We start from the raw sequence: 14,202 nt of genomic DNA on the forward strand, positions 1-14,202 counted from the left end.
TGTGACATTAGTGCAGAGAACCGCGGGGATGCAGCTGCCCTTGCTGTGACGCTTTGAGTGTTGTAGTCGGGGTGGGAAGCTGGGTGGGACGTGGATGTCCCAGGGTGGGACAGGAGCCTCCCCTCAGCCTCTGTCAAACACTTCTCAGCCAGGTGTGGTGGCTCATGCCTGTAATCCCAGCGCTTTAGGAGGCCGGGGCAGGCGGATCACCTGAGGTCAGGAGTTGGAGACCATCTTGGCCAACATGGTAAGACCCTGTCTCAACTAAAAATTAGCCGGGTGAGGTGGTACCCACCTATAGTCCCAGCTACTCTGGAGGCTGAGGCAGGGGAGGATCCCTTGAACCTGGGAGGTGGAGGCTGTTGTGAGCAGAGATCACACCACTGCATTCCAGCCTGGATGACAGCAAGACTCTGTCACAGAAAAACAAAATGAAACTTCTCTATATCATGCTCACAGCTTGTAAGCAGAGGAGAGAATGTTTGTTTGGCAGAAATATTCAGATTTAGGAAGTCTTTTCTGATTAAGAGAATCAACAACTCAGTTAATCGTCTGCCAACTTTCAGTCGTGTTGTGGCTGGGAGCAGGGGTGGCTGTTAAAACAGGTGCCTGTCTTTGGGAGGCCGAGGCGGGTAGATCACAAGACCCAGGAGCTGGAGAGCAGCCTGACCAACATGGTGAAACCTCATCTCTACTAAAAATATAAAAGCTAGCTGGGTGTGGTGGCGTGCACCTGTAATCCCAGCTATTCAGGAGGCTGAGGCAGGAGAATTGCTTGAATCTTGGGAGGTGGAGGTTGCAGAGAGCTCAGTCAGGGGTGGGTGCCGGCTCCCGCAGATAGAAGAGCCAAGCGTCCTGCAGGAGGCCAACGTGTGCACTGGGAGTTTCCAGGTGCGTGTCCTGGTACACGGCCCAGAGGCTCCTGACAAGGCTCAGTGCACCAGGCACACAGTGGACTGTTGGTGCCTGATCCAACGAGGGAGTGAGTGAGGGCCGAGACACAGGTGCGGGGATGCACGGGACGGTGTAGAGTCAGGTGGAGAGTCATGCTGTGGGGTCCGGAAGAGACTGGTTCGAGAATAAATGGGACGGGGGTACATGTAGGTGGAGAGTCATGCTGCTGTGGTCTGGGAAATGTGTTTTTGCTTCTATCTGAGAAGGTGGACCTGAGCATTTCTGTGCTTTGGCATTTAATCTGTGCACTATCCTCCATGGGGTGCGTGTCTCTGTGGTAGAGGACACCCCGGGCACAGTGGATGTCAGCGGCCGTGGCTGGACTCAGGGTCCATGAAAGTTGCGTGATCGAACGTGTTTGGTACATTCTCAGCTCCTGCCCAGGTGCCTCCCAAGCATCGGGTGTTGTGGCTCCCCACAGCCTTCCCATCTGCGTGTAGCATGACCACCACCTTCCTACCATGTGTTTGTCCTACCACGGATGCCGTGTCTAACGGACGCTGTGCTCTCCAGCTACTTTCCTATAATCAAAAGCCTTGACTTTGCCTGTGTTTCAGAGACAACAGGGTATTAATCTTTCATGATTGCTCTGAGGATTTCCAAAAGCAAATGCATCTTACAGGATGCAAGATAGAGGAGACAGTAATTACAGATGACTTTTCTCAGTCTTTTGATTGTGGTAAAGTTATATAGCATTTGAACCATTTTTAAGTGTATGGTTTGGGGGCATTAAGTGTGTTCACACTGTCGTGCCGCGATCACCACCATCCATCTCCAGAGCTTCCTGGTCTCCCCATGCTTGAAACTCGGTCTACCGAACACTAGCTCTCCTCCTGCCGCAGCTCTGGGAAGCATACAGATTGCTTGCAAAATAGGCTTTTTCAGTAAGAGAAGGGGTGAGGAGAAGAGCTCTCAAAACTCTCTTGAGATTTGAGGAAGTGTTTTAGGTTTTGCTCTCTGGTTCCCAGTGTAAAGGAGCTATTGAAGACGTGGGAAGGCAAAGGTCTGTGATCTCAGGAAGTGCTGGGCTGGGCAGCTTTCCCGCTGTGATGGGGACACTTGCCCTCAAACCCTCTTGAGATAATCGCGTGAGGATGGTGCTGTATTGTGACAGCTCTGAACTTGGTCTCCTCCAACGTTGCCAAGTACATAAACTTTGGTGGTTGCCGTCTAGTGTCTGCGAGAGACCTAGAAATGGAACATTGTTGACTTTAGAACACACTCATTCTTATAACACTCTACCTGTTCTCATCAGTAGGAAATACGCTGTGTCCTTTTTTTTTTTTTTTTTTTTTGCTTTAATAGTCTGTGTTGCAGTAGCAGTAGTTGCAGCAGACGCTACTTCTGGTTCATGGTTATTGCCAAACACAAGCTTCTGGAAACCGTGTGAAAAATGAAGGGGAAAAGTGGTATTTTGCCTAAGGCTTTTTTGAACATCTTCTTTTTTCTGGAATATCTGTTGTGGTGTGAAACATTTTCAATTTAGGGAGTTGTAACGTGTTTTATTCTGGTTAGCTTTGAAACTCCATGTTTCTGCATGTCATGGGGTTGCTTTATCCTGTTATTCTATGATATAGCTGGTTTTCAAAACTATTGGTTATTTCACTTTAAAAACCAAAGCAGCTTACAGTATGAGTGTGATTCCCATAAGAATTTAATTGTAAAATTGATTCGTGTTCAATAAACTTACTGGAATGACTCGTTAGATCAATGGACAAAAAGATGATAAGAACATGTCAAGTCTCTGGGCCAGGAAGGACTTGCAAATAATACACGTGATACACAGGAATTTCTTAACAAAAGATTAGATTTGGTACATAACTGTTTAAAATCTCTGTATTTTCTATTATAGCCATTCCACAGTGCCCACGGGGGTGGGCTGCAGGACTGCCTATGGATACCAAGGTCTGTGGGCGCTCAGGTCCCTGGTATAAAATGGCATCGTGTTTGTATATGACATACGCACATCTTCCTGCAGACTTTCAGTCATGTCAGGGTTGCTTGTAACACCTATACCATGGACATGCCATGCGAGTAGTTGTTAAACGATATTGCTTACTGAATAATAAAGTCTGAATGCTTGGTACAAACACCCTAAAGTGTTCTCGATCTATGCTTGGTTGAATCCACAGGCCTGGAACCCCGGGATAGAGTACAGACTCTAGAAGCAAAATGAACAAATAAAGAACTTGAGGTCAGCAGTGACGGGTGTGGGATCACACTGAATCTCTTGTGTTTTGCTGTCTGTGTCACTACAGAGTGTAAACGGGGACCATTTTTGGCTTAAGGTAAAATAGGTAACAGGAAACACTATGGAATGGGCACGAAGGCGCGCCCCTCATTACCACATGTTACAGCCAAGCCCCTGCCTCCTGGGGAAGAATCTGTTCTGTGGGGAGACTAGACGTTGATGATTTCTGGACATGTGAAGGGAAATGCCCTCCAAGAAGCGTGGCTTTGGCTGGAGCACATCAGACGAGAGTTAGCGTGGTGTGGAGTTGCCACAGTGCCCCTCACACCTGCTGCTTCTCTCCTCTCCTCACCCCTGGCCCTGGTTCTGACCCTGGCCCTGGCTCTGGCTCTTACCAAGGGAGGAAAGTTCAGCTCCAGCTGAACCCCACACAGGGCTGTGGGTCTCTAGGGTAGGTGCTACCTTCTCCTGAACAGGCTGTGGCAGAGGAGGGTCTGGCCGTACTTGAGCTGTGAGCGATGCTCTCAGAGATCCAGCATCCTGCAAACCCAGGTGCTGAAGGTCCCTTCTCCACCGTCCTGCAGGGAGAGGGGTCTGTTCCTGCTTCCCCTCCACCTGAGCTGACTTCTTGTCTGTCCTGTACACCTCGCTCTTAAGAGCAGTTATTGTTAAAAATAATCATCCAGCAGACAAATACCATAAGGTGACAGCCTAGGAGGGTAGATGGGGCTGGAAGGTGGTTTCCTGAATAACAGGGTTCAGGTTCCTGTTTTGGCGTCACTCAACCCAAGGCCCCGGGGCAATTGAAATATTGTTAGCAAAACACCCATGTTGTATCTGAGTTTTTTTTTTAAAGGAATGGGCGCAAACTTCTAACAGGGACCTGCCAGAAGAGAAGGATTTCTTCTCTGCAAAGCGAAGGTCAGGGCTGATTGGCATTTGCCACCTGGGACTAGCAGGGACCCAGGCTGCTTCCCTCCTGCTGCCCGACCCCTGCCCCACCAGCTCCTGCCCCTGTTCCTGTTCCCACCAGCAGGAAGAGGAGTGGGTAGGTGCCTTTTCTCCTTTAAGGGGATGAGGTGAGAGTTGCACTTGCCATTTCGCTAGTCCCTGGAGTGATTCTCCAGCATGGATGGGAGTTGGGTTTGGCGGCCTGAGCCCCGTGAAGCTGGGGTTGCTGTTCCCTGAGCAGCAGGAAGCCGGGACTCTGGGGAGTGGGGTCAGAGGGTAGCCTTTGCTGCATCCCCAGGAGGGGCCCCTCGTCCCAGTTGACATCACTGCAGAAGGGGGTGTGGGGTCTCATGGTCCATTGATAAATAGAACGTTCCTTTTTTTTTTTTTTTTTTTTTTTTTTTAAGTACATCAAACCCTAATTCCTTCGGCCTTTACTAAAGTGGCATTTTGTGATTCCACATGATTGCATTATACCCGCAGGAGAGAATGCTTCCTGTAAACCAGAAGCGTCTGAGATAGTTCTTGGCCCATTCAGAAAGTTCATTTTCCCAAGGTTAAAGACACAGCCTCAGGAGGGGTTGAGGACACACCCGGGACACCAGCCTTAGGAGGGGCTGAGGATGCGCCGTGACAGTCTCAGGTCCTGGACATGTGCCCAAGGTGTGTGGGGCACAACTTGGTCTTACACATTTTAGGGAGATGTGAGACGTCAATATATGAGATGTTCGTTGGTTTGGTCCAGGAAGGAGGGATGACTCGAAGCGGGGAGGGGTTTCCAGGTCACAGGTAGATCAGAGACAGATGCGTTTCTGGTGAACCTTTCTAGAGAAAGCAGTAAGATCTGTATTTGTCTCCGTGTGCAGATGGTGACTTTGAGTTCTGTCCTCTGTCCCTGAGGAATTTCCTTGTGGACCAACGGTTGTGAGGGAGGAACGTGGCTTTTTTTTTTTTTTTTTTTTTTTCTTCCCTCTAGTCTCTGTTAGGAGCATGGGAGGCAGGTTTGCCCTAAGCCGTTTCCCACCTTGACTTCCCTTTAGCTTAGTGATTTTGGGGTCCTGAGATGTATTTTCACTTCATACTTCTGAACACACTGGAACTCTAAACAGCGTAGTAGGAGGTTGTCTGATTTAGAAGAAGAAACTATTTGGAAGGACATGAGCACCTTTCCCCTTGAGAGAAACAAGCGTTTGTCTATTTGCCCCAAGGCTATTACGCTGCCCGGGGTGGGCCGCCTTAGAAAGCTGTGCCTCTCTGAGCACCTGCCTGTGGAATCTGGTGACTTTGAGGTTAATCCAGCAGCGACATGTTTTGGAAAGCAGATTGTCTCTTAAAGTGTTGATTATGATTCTAACACCGGAATTTCAATGTGTATTTTCCACCCTTCTTACTTTGTCTCCTCATACCCTGAGATGCTGCTGCATTTGCCCTTAGGCTTCATTGAGGGGAGGGTCAGTTCTGGCCCTTTCTTTAGGTGTTGATCTTGAATGGACAGAATCGAGATTCAGAAAAACCCTTGAGCTGTGAGAGTGTGCTTGTATCTATGTCAGTGGAATTCATGTGTTAAACTCAGTTAATAGTTTAAGAAATATCAATTCTAGGCTGAGCATAGTGTCTCACACCTTTAATCCCAGCACCTTGGGAGGCTGAGGTGAGCAAATTCAGTTTTGAGCCCAGGAGTTTGAGACCAGCCTGGGCAACATAGCAAGACCCTGACACTACAAAAAATTAAATAGTGGTGGTGTGCACCTGTGGTCCCAGCTACTCAGGAGGTTGAGGCTGCAGTGAATCGTGATAGCACCACTGTACTTACGGTGCACTGTGCCTGAGTGACAGAACGAGAACCCCTGCCACCACCCACACACACACGTCCTCACACACACACGCCCACACACACACATACACAAAGTGTCAATTCTAAATGGACAAAAATGAGACCTTTTAAGTGGAAAAACATCCCGTTTGGTTGCTCTACTTGGGTAACTGTTGACTCTTTTGCCAGGAAGAAAATGCAGCGGCCAGGTCTGCTGGGACCACCTGTTAAGGCTACTCTGGGCCTCATGGTTTGAGAAGGCTCTGTCCAGGGGAGAGTGGGAGGTGGGAGTGGCTTAAGGCCTAGAAGCCAGTTCTTGTGGTTCAGCGTGACTGAGGGTGTGGAGCTGGGGGCAAGGATCTTCAGGGCATGAGAGGGTAAATGGATGGGCTTCCAGGATGAGCCCCGGTGACTTTGCCTGGTTTACATCCATCGAATACAAATCCACAGGCTCTTACTCTAGAAGCTTCTGCCGGGGCTGATGGACTGGTCTGGGGACAGAGGGTGCCTTCTGGTTTAGGAAGAGCACTTAGTCACCTAGATCTAGGACTTATGGCACTGCAGGGGACTCATGACACTCGGAGCAGCAGCCATCTGCATTCTAGACTTGGTTCTAGGCAAAGTATTTTGGAGCCTGTTGGAACCCTGTGTTGTTTATCTGTAAAACAAGTTAGAGTTGTAAATAGCTAAAACCTATTTTTAAAATTTTGTCACAGAATATGGCAGTTGTGGTGGAGCCTGGCCAGAGACCCCCACACTCGGACACTGCCGCGTGCTGGGGTTGCAAGCGTTGCCTTCATCGGCTGCCTCTCCTGGCGTGTCTGTTCTTGACACGGGTGCCCATCGAGGTTCGGCCTGTGGGACTCGTGCAGCCATTTGTCTGTGTTCCTCTGAGGTTCCGCAGATTTCACGGTTCTGTGGCAGAGCGTATGGTATCTACTAGCATCCTGATTTCCCCAAACCCCAGGACAGACCAAGAATTCCTTACACACAGCTGCAGAGGGCCCCAGGGTGTGGATTTGTGGGTGACGCAGCCTTTCCCCAGCTCGGCCTTCATCTCCAGAGTTGGCTTTAGGGCGACAGAAGCTTCCGTCAGACTGGGGGGCCCTGAAGCTTTGGTGGTAGGAATTGGGTGACCAGCACGGATGATACCCCATTTCTTTGCATTTGTAGCAATAGTTGCTAATATGACCTATGAAATGTACAGAGGAAGGAAAAAAGGAGGTTTTATTTTCAGAGTAAGTCTGTGCTTTGGGAAATGTGGTCTCGGGGGAGCTGTAAGCACACATCCTTCAGGAAGGGGGGAGGCCGCGGCATTAAACGTTCCGGTTTTTGTTTGCTGTGTGTGTTCATCGGGCTCATGGAATGTCTGAACGTTTACAGGGAAAGTGGGGCTTCTTCATCCGGTTCGTGGAGTGTCTGAACACTTACAGGGAAAGTCTAGCACATACGCGGTGAGTTAACCTGTAATATCCATACTCGCCTTGGGGCTAGTGAAACATTTGAAATGAGGCGGACTCAGCGTGTCATGTACAAAGGTGAGTTGTTGGGCACAGACGTTTATGCGCAGCCTCAGTCACAGCCAGGACTGGCTCAGGGTCTGCGGCTTCTGGCGGGAAGGGACACTCACGAGGCCATTCTCTCCAGTCGGCGCTGCCGGCAGGGTCCCAGGGTGGGGCTGTCTGGTTGGCTGGTGTCGGAAGTCCACCCAGGTCCCGTGGGCAGCATTCCTCTAAACCAGGCTTCTGTCTGATGGAGGAGACTTCAGGCTGGTTAACAAACTGCACAGGAGTTAGTGTCGTGGGGCTTCGGGGCTGACCTTCCTCCCTGTGATGCCGATTACATTTTTCTCCGGGCCTCATTGTAGCCACAGAGAATCCACCTCGTCTGACAGCAGGGGGTGCCATGTTGACATAGTAATTTATTGTATTAACCTTTTTATTACTATTTTAATAAAAGACTTTTTTTTTCTTTTTAAAGTGATAGGGTCTTGCTGTGTTGCCCAGGCTAGTCTTGAACTCCTGGTCTCAAGCAATCCTCCCATCTCAGCCTCCCAAAGTGCTGGGCTTATGGTCGTGAGCCACTGCGCCCAGCCTACAGCCATGTTTTTAAAACTCGACAGTTTAAAAACACTGCTCCTTTCACCCCTCAAGCAGGATGGTTGGCCTTGTACAAACTGGGGTGTCAGGACCTTGGTCCCCCTTTTATTTTTCCCTTTCTTTGGCCTCAAGTTCTGATGGAAACAGCAGAAACTAAATGGGCATTAGTTGAGTCTTCCGTTACTAAAGCCAGAATTCTCACTAGTTAGAGATGTTTGTCCCCAGGATCCCAGAAAGCTGTTTTGAATCAAGCCTATGGCAAATAAGTAAGGAACTAAAGCCTTAGTCCTCTGCTTAGTATCTGGGAAATGTGTTGTTGCTCACACCCTTGGATCTGTGCTCACGTGTTGCATCTCATCACGGGGAGCAGAGTCACCCTGTGGAATAAAGCCCGGCTTACGGTGGCACGTCGGGATGCTTCGGGCTGTCAATCCCTCAGACGGCGGCAGACATGGAGACTCAGCATTGCATGCAGAGCCCGGGCAACAGGGGTGCATCCTCCTTAGAGACCACACAGCCGGTCAGCAAGGTGGACACCCGGGCAAATGGTCCTGATGGGCTCACCGCACGGTGGTGAAAAGGAATTGGTTAGCAAAGAAATGAAACTCGCTTGTGGGTCCCAGCTACTTGGAAGGCTGAGGCGGGAGGATTGCTTCAGCCAGAAGGTCAAGGCCACGATGAGTCATGATTGTAATACTGCACTCTGGCCTGGGTGACAGAGCGAGACTCCGACTCAAAAAATAAAAGGAAAGCAAGCTCAACCCTTACTCTCCATAGCAGGAGGGAGAATTTATCAAAGTAACTGAAACAAAAATCTTAGATGATGTAATTTCAGTGGCTAAATGAGCTGTCCAGCCCACGTGGCTGGCTCACAACGCAACAGAGCCAGGTGCTGCTGCAGCTGCCCTCCCACCCGATCGCTTGTGGACGTTTTCTGTTTTCCCATATCTCTTTTGGATACGTAGCTCCCTCCTTTATAGTTAAGCATCAGTAAAACAGGTTGTCTATTTTGAGACCTAATTATGGTGTCTTTTAAGGACAGAAAATGAAGCAGGTGACAGGAGCATGGAGATGTGGTGAATAGATTTAGATGAATATTTAGTACTTGGCACCACTCTGATCCCTTCTTCTTCTCTCATGCTTAATTACAGCTGCCGCCTCCTAGCACAGAACACTTTCAGCTCTGTGAGTAGGAATTAGATTTTCTAAATCAGAAGTTTCAGTTAAGCAGTATTTTACATGAATGGCCAGTCCCTAAGTGTTCTCTGTACGGGTGTGTGGTATAGAGGAAGGAACGGGGGCTTGGGGCAGGGTCTATGGTGCAGTGTCCTGGTTCCCATCTGTGAGATGAGGTCCATGAAATGGCCTAGAATGTTCAGACTGTGGAGATTGAATGGCTCTGCCCACTCCTGGGAAGCCTCGAGTCTAACTCGACTTGGGCTGGTTTTAGGGAGATGCCGGCAGCGCTGTCCTCACAGTTCACTGGGAGGGGCTCTGGCACCGTCCCCATCAGGTGTCTCATGATCAGCCCAGCTTGCTCATCTTAGAAGCTGCTGGTCGTGTTCTCGTTCCTGTTTGTTGCGTGTTACTTAAGTTCTGTTCATGTGGGGACCTAGGAAGTTCCACAGTGAGAGGAGAGCTGCTGAGCCGCCTTCCTGCCTGGACGCCAGCCCCACGGAGGACCGTGACTGCTTGAGGTTGGCTTCTGCCCCCGGCGTCACCTGTGGACACATTGATGCAGTGGTAGTTTCTAAGCTCCTGGGGCACACAGCGCGGTTGTGTGGATCCACAGGACACTCTGGCGTTCAAGCACGTGCTCCCGGAGGAGAGGACCCGCCATCTGCGCAGGCCCTCCTGATGCCAAGATGGTCGTGCGATAAATGCACAAAGCGCATCTCCAGCAAAAGGCCGCCGAGTGTCCACATCCAGGATATCCACCACGGTGGCTTTTTGGTGTTAATACGATGAATGTGAGCAGCAGGTGGTCTGCGTTCTGGGGGGGTGTGACTGTGCCACTGCAGTTTTGTTCTCATGTCTTGATGAGCATGAACGGCTCCTGACGAGGGTAGGTAAGGATGCTGTGACCGGAGACTCTGCAGGATTGTAGCTTCAGGAACAAAGGAGGTTTTCTCTCTTGCAAACCCTTCAGGGAGGAAGTTCCAGGCTGGTGACTACTCCATGAGGTATTTGGGGATCCAGGTTCCTTCCAGACCCCTGCTTTGCGTTCCCAAGGACACAGCTGTCCTTGCTGTGGTTGGGACTGGGTGAGTGCCACGCTGGCAGAGCGGGGTGTAGGGGTGAGGCTTAGGGTGAGAGTGTCCATGATTTACCTAATCTACATAATGACAGGGAGCTGGGAGTAAAGTGTAGCCATGGTCTGGAGGACGGATGTTGGTGAAGGACTGGCTGCACTCACCGCAGCTGGCCCAGGGATGGGGAAGGATGGCTGATCATGCCACTCAACGGTGCCTGGTTCTTTCAGATTTGACTTTCTTATGGATTTTCTGCTGTAAAGAGGAGAGAGCCTGTGGTTCTAGGCCAAGCATCTCACTCATCTCAAAGCATCTTATATCCCTTAGCCAACATTTATGTCAAGTTTTAGAAGTCCTACAAACTGGCAAGCATTTCTCAATCTGGTTTAACAATTGGATTTTATATCTGTCTGCATCTCTATTTACATCTATGTGGTTATTTGACACCCTGTAGTACCTTTGTAATAGGTTCTCTTTGGTGGAATTTATTTTCAACAAACCCTTGCTGCTACTAGAATTTTCAAGGTTGCAAGTAGAAAGGAGAGAATAAAAACCACATCTTCTCTAATTTTAAAATTTGTTGTTCCTCAAATCACACCCGAAGTACAAATATTACAAATTACAAAAGCAGCCAGAATCAAGAGATTTCTGGGTGATTCTGGCTAATCAGCAGTATTTGCTGGGGTGTGTGCAGCAGAGCAACACACCAAGAAGCCCGGGATGGGGGAGAGTTGGGAGGCCAGGCTGTGACTCCAGAGGTGCTGTTGCCTCAGGGTGAGGAGCTAGATGCAGAGAGGATAAATGGCCGCAGGTGCGACCACCGCCGTCCTTGCTGCGGTACGGGAGCCTTTGTATGGGGGCCTTTGTGAGCTGAGTTATGAACCAGGTGAAGGCCGTGCAGGCGTCAGAGAATCCAGGCCAGACACGAGGGGTGGAGGCTTGGCGGAGGTGAAGAGCCAGACAGCCTCACTAAATGCGGTGGCTCACTGCAGACAGCATCCATCAGTCGCTAGACAGACAGGCTTGATCTTCAGCTCCTACGACAGCTGCCCTTATCCTGTCTGCCTCCACCTTCTGAGGCCTATAGGCATCTCAAATGTGTGTTTCTTAAACAGATTTGGATGAGTTGCTTTCTGCATAACACACCTGGACAGACAGAGGCTGGTTCTTCACAATGGCACCAGGGACTTGGCGGGGACTGGCAGGACAGAGGCACAGCACCAGCTCCCTGGGAGAAGACAGTGCCTGTGGGATGGAGGAAAGAAGAGGCATACAGTGCTGAGGTGTGAACTCTAGTTTGCTCTTAGACATGACACACATGCTTTCCGGAGGTTTCCACGAAGCACCGTTAAAGCCACCAGTGTGGACGGGTCCTAAGATCAGGAGACCCAGAACATACGTGTATTTGAAATCCTTCACGTGCTGCAATCTCTTCAAAGAGGACCACAAGTCATCTCTAATAATGTTGTAAAATTAATTTTTTAATAAGTGCCATGGCTTTTTGTGTGTGTGGGGGGGGTAGGGCTGGTCTGTGACAGTAAAATAGATTCAGTGACGTAGCTGGTGGGTGTTGGTTCTGGGCTCCAATTGGGCAGTTCTATGAAAACAAACCAAAAAGTCTCCACAGTGGTATGAACAGAAACACCTGGATTATGTGTTTTCATGTATTTAACATAAATGCACACATTTGTATTCTAAACACACATTTTTCTATATGTAATAAAATTCACACCTTTAAGTATTTAGCATAGAAACAGCTGTGCAGCATCTTCTCCATGCCCGCAGACACCCGGACGTTCTGAGTGGAAACCGCACTGCTGTGGACTTTGTGAGTGGTGAGCCGTGCACAGATATGGGCTGTGTTTGCTGTGTCCGCTGACACAAGCCCTGGTCAGTCCTGTTTCAGGTGGATGCTTTCCCTTGTAGTTCCCTTCTCTTGTTCTGTTTGTAAGTTCAGTAAACTCGGGACCAATGGTGAACAGTAGGCGTAGAGGAGCACGGTGTCGGCAATTAAGGAAAATCCACGCCAGACCTTGCAGAAGCAGGAGGCGTGTGGAGTTCAATGCCTGTGTGAGCCATGACTGGTGAGGGCCTCTGGGTAGCAGCTCATCTGGGCTACTTGGAAATGCAGATTCCTGGGCACAGACCTGAGAGGCCCTGGAGTGACCACCCTCCAGGGATTCCGCCCAAACTTGGCCATCTTGTCTTTTGGCAGATCACCCGTGCCCAGCTGTCTCATTGAGATGCCCAGCCATCACAGTTACCTGCACAGCTGGTGTGGGTGTGCCAATGGGTGTACGGGACTGGCCTGTCTTCCTTTCTCCCCCTATGAAGTGTTTGAAGGTCTGTTATCCTACCCTGTTCTCTCCCTGTCCTCAGTGGGCAAGCAGGAGCTTCATTTTCACTTGCAGATGAGGAAAATTCTGAAAGTCTCATAAAGCAGGCAGGATCATCTTCAGAATCTTCTTTGTTCCAATCAGCTCTGATATTTTCACTTGGAAAGACGTTTCCTCAAACACTTTGCATTCGTTCTGTATGAGAAGTTGTGTATGAGAAGTGCTGTAGACTTTCCTGTTGTTTTAGCAATTAGGATCTGTTCTGTTGTCCATCACAAACGTATATATTTTCATTCTGAGACACGCTGAGTCAGTCTTTGCAGTCCAGAGGGATTTCATGTGCATTCATAGAAGCTTCCATCAGAAAACACATTCCAAATAGCTGTGGACATACAGCCTGCTTGTGACTTTGGGAATTGCCAAAGTCAAATTCTCTCTCGATTTGAGGCTTTAGGAGCTTTAGAAATCTTGAAATTATAAAATGAAGATGTGACAAAATTAAGTGTATGTCAAACAAAAGAGATACTATGCTGCGGGTTATAAGGGCTGTGGTGCATTATTTCGTTACCTTTAAGGATGTCGTGTTCCACCCAAGTTACAAATACATGAAATAATTTAAATATAAGGTGACCCCTTCAGAACATCCTGGATTTGGTCTTGATCTTCTGCCCTTGAAAATGAGATTCTTTTTTTTTTTTTTCTTGAAAATGTGATTCTTTTTTTTTTTTCTTGAAAATGTGATGGTCCTAAACTGTGTGTGTAGACCATCTCATCTGAATTGCTTTGGAAACATCTGCACGGGCATCTTTCTATTCTTGGGTATAGAGAGAAAGACATCATTATGCTTTAAAATAGCAAAAGTCCCGTAGAGCAGTTTTTCTGAAACTAATGAGCTATTGTTGGAAATCAAGGTGTGTAGCAAGTTATAGAATCTCTCAGTGAAAGTGATTATTTAAAATAGAAATCTTAGTTTTTAAAATAAAATGCTAATAGAGAACGTTTTGTTCACAAGAATCTAAAATGTTACGTCTTTGTTTAGAATTTAAAGATAGTAATTTGCTTCTGAGATCTTTGTGACTGAGATTTGAAATCTTAATTATGGTTTATCAATGTTTTATATATATGCATGTATGCATATATGTATGTAAGGTATATAAAACAAAAATAAGCATGTATGTATTTACATTTCTATACCCTTCTATAATGTGTATACTTCTAGTCACACAGAGGTCTAAGTGACTATGACTTTATTTGATGACCAAGAGGGTAATTAAATAATTTTCCTGCTCTTAGCCTTGCTTTTGCATCTGATCAGGGACCCTGCGAAGTGCGCCTCCCATGTTCCAGGCTTCACACAGCCCATGCCAGGTTTTGGAAGCAGGAGGTTGTCTGCAGCCACTTCGGGAAGCAGGTGGTTGCCTAGAGCTCCAGGCTGTCTCCAGTCCAAGCCTCCCTGGGTAGAAGCTGCCCCACTAGGGGCCTGGACATGAATGTTGGGGCCTGGAGCCAGGGACTGCTCCGGAAGAAGCGCTCCTGTCACTGCTGGGTATGAGAACCGAGGACAGGAGGTGGAACCAGCCTCGGGCCAGTGCACGGCCTCCTGGGA

At 48.6% G+C, this 14,202-nt stretch overlaps 1 long non-coding RNA gene across 1 annotated transcript; it reads left to right on the forward strand.

Moving 5' to 3' along the window:
- The first annotated feature begins 9,634 nt into the window (after positions 1-9,634).
- LOC141407971 (uncharacterized) lies at positions 9,635-13,605 on the forward strand. Its single transcript, XR_012419716.1, has 2 exons — positions 9,635-10,191; positions 11,376-13,605. It is a non-coding gene; the product is annotated as an uncharacterized lncRNA (long non-coding RNA).
- The last annotated feature ends 597 nt before the right edge of the window (positions 13,606-14,202 follow it).

This window comes from Macaca fascicularis, chromosome 11 (genome assembly GCF_037993035.2).
Source record: "Macaca fascicularis isolate 582-1 chromosome 11, T2T-MFA8v1.1".
Lineage (NCBI taxonomy): Eukaryota > Metazoa > Chordata > Mammalia > Primates > Cercopithecidae > Macaca > Macaca fascicularis.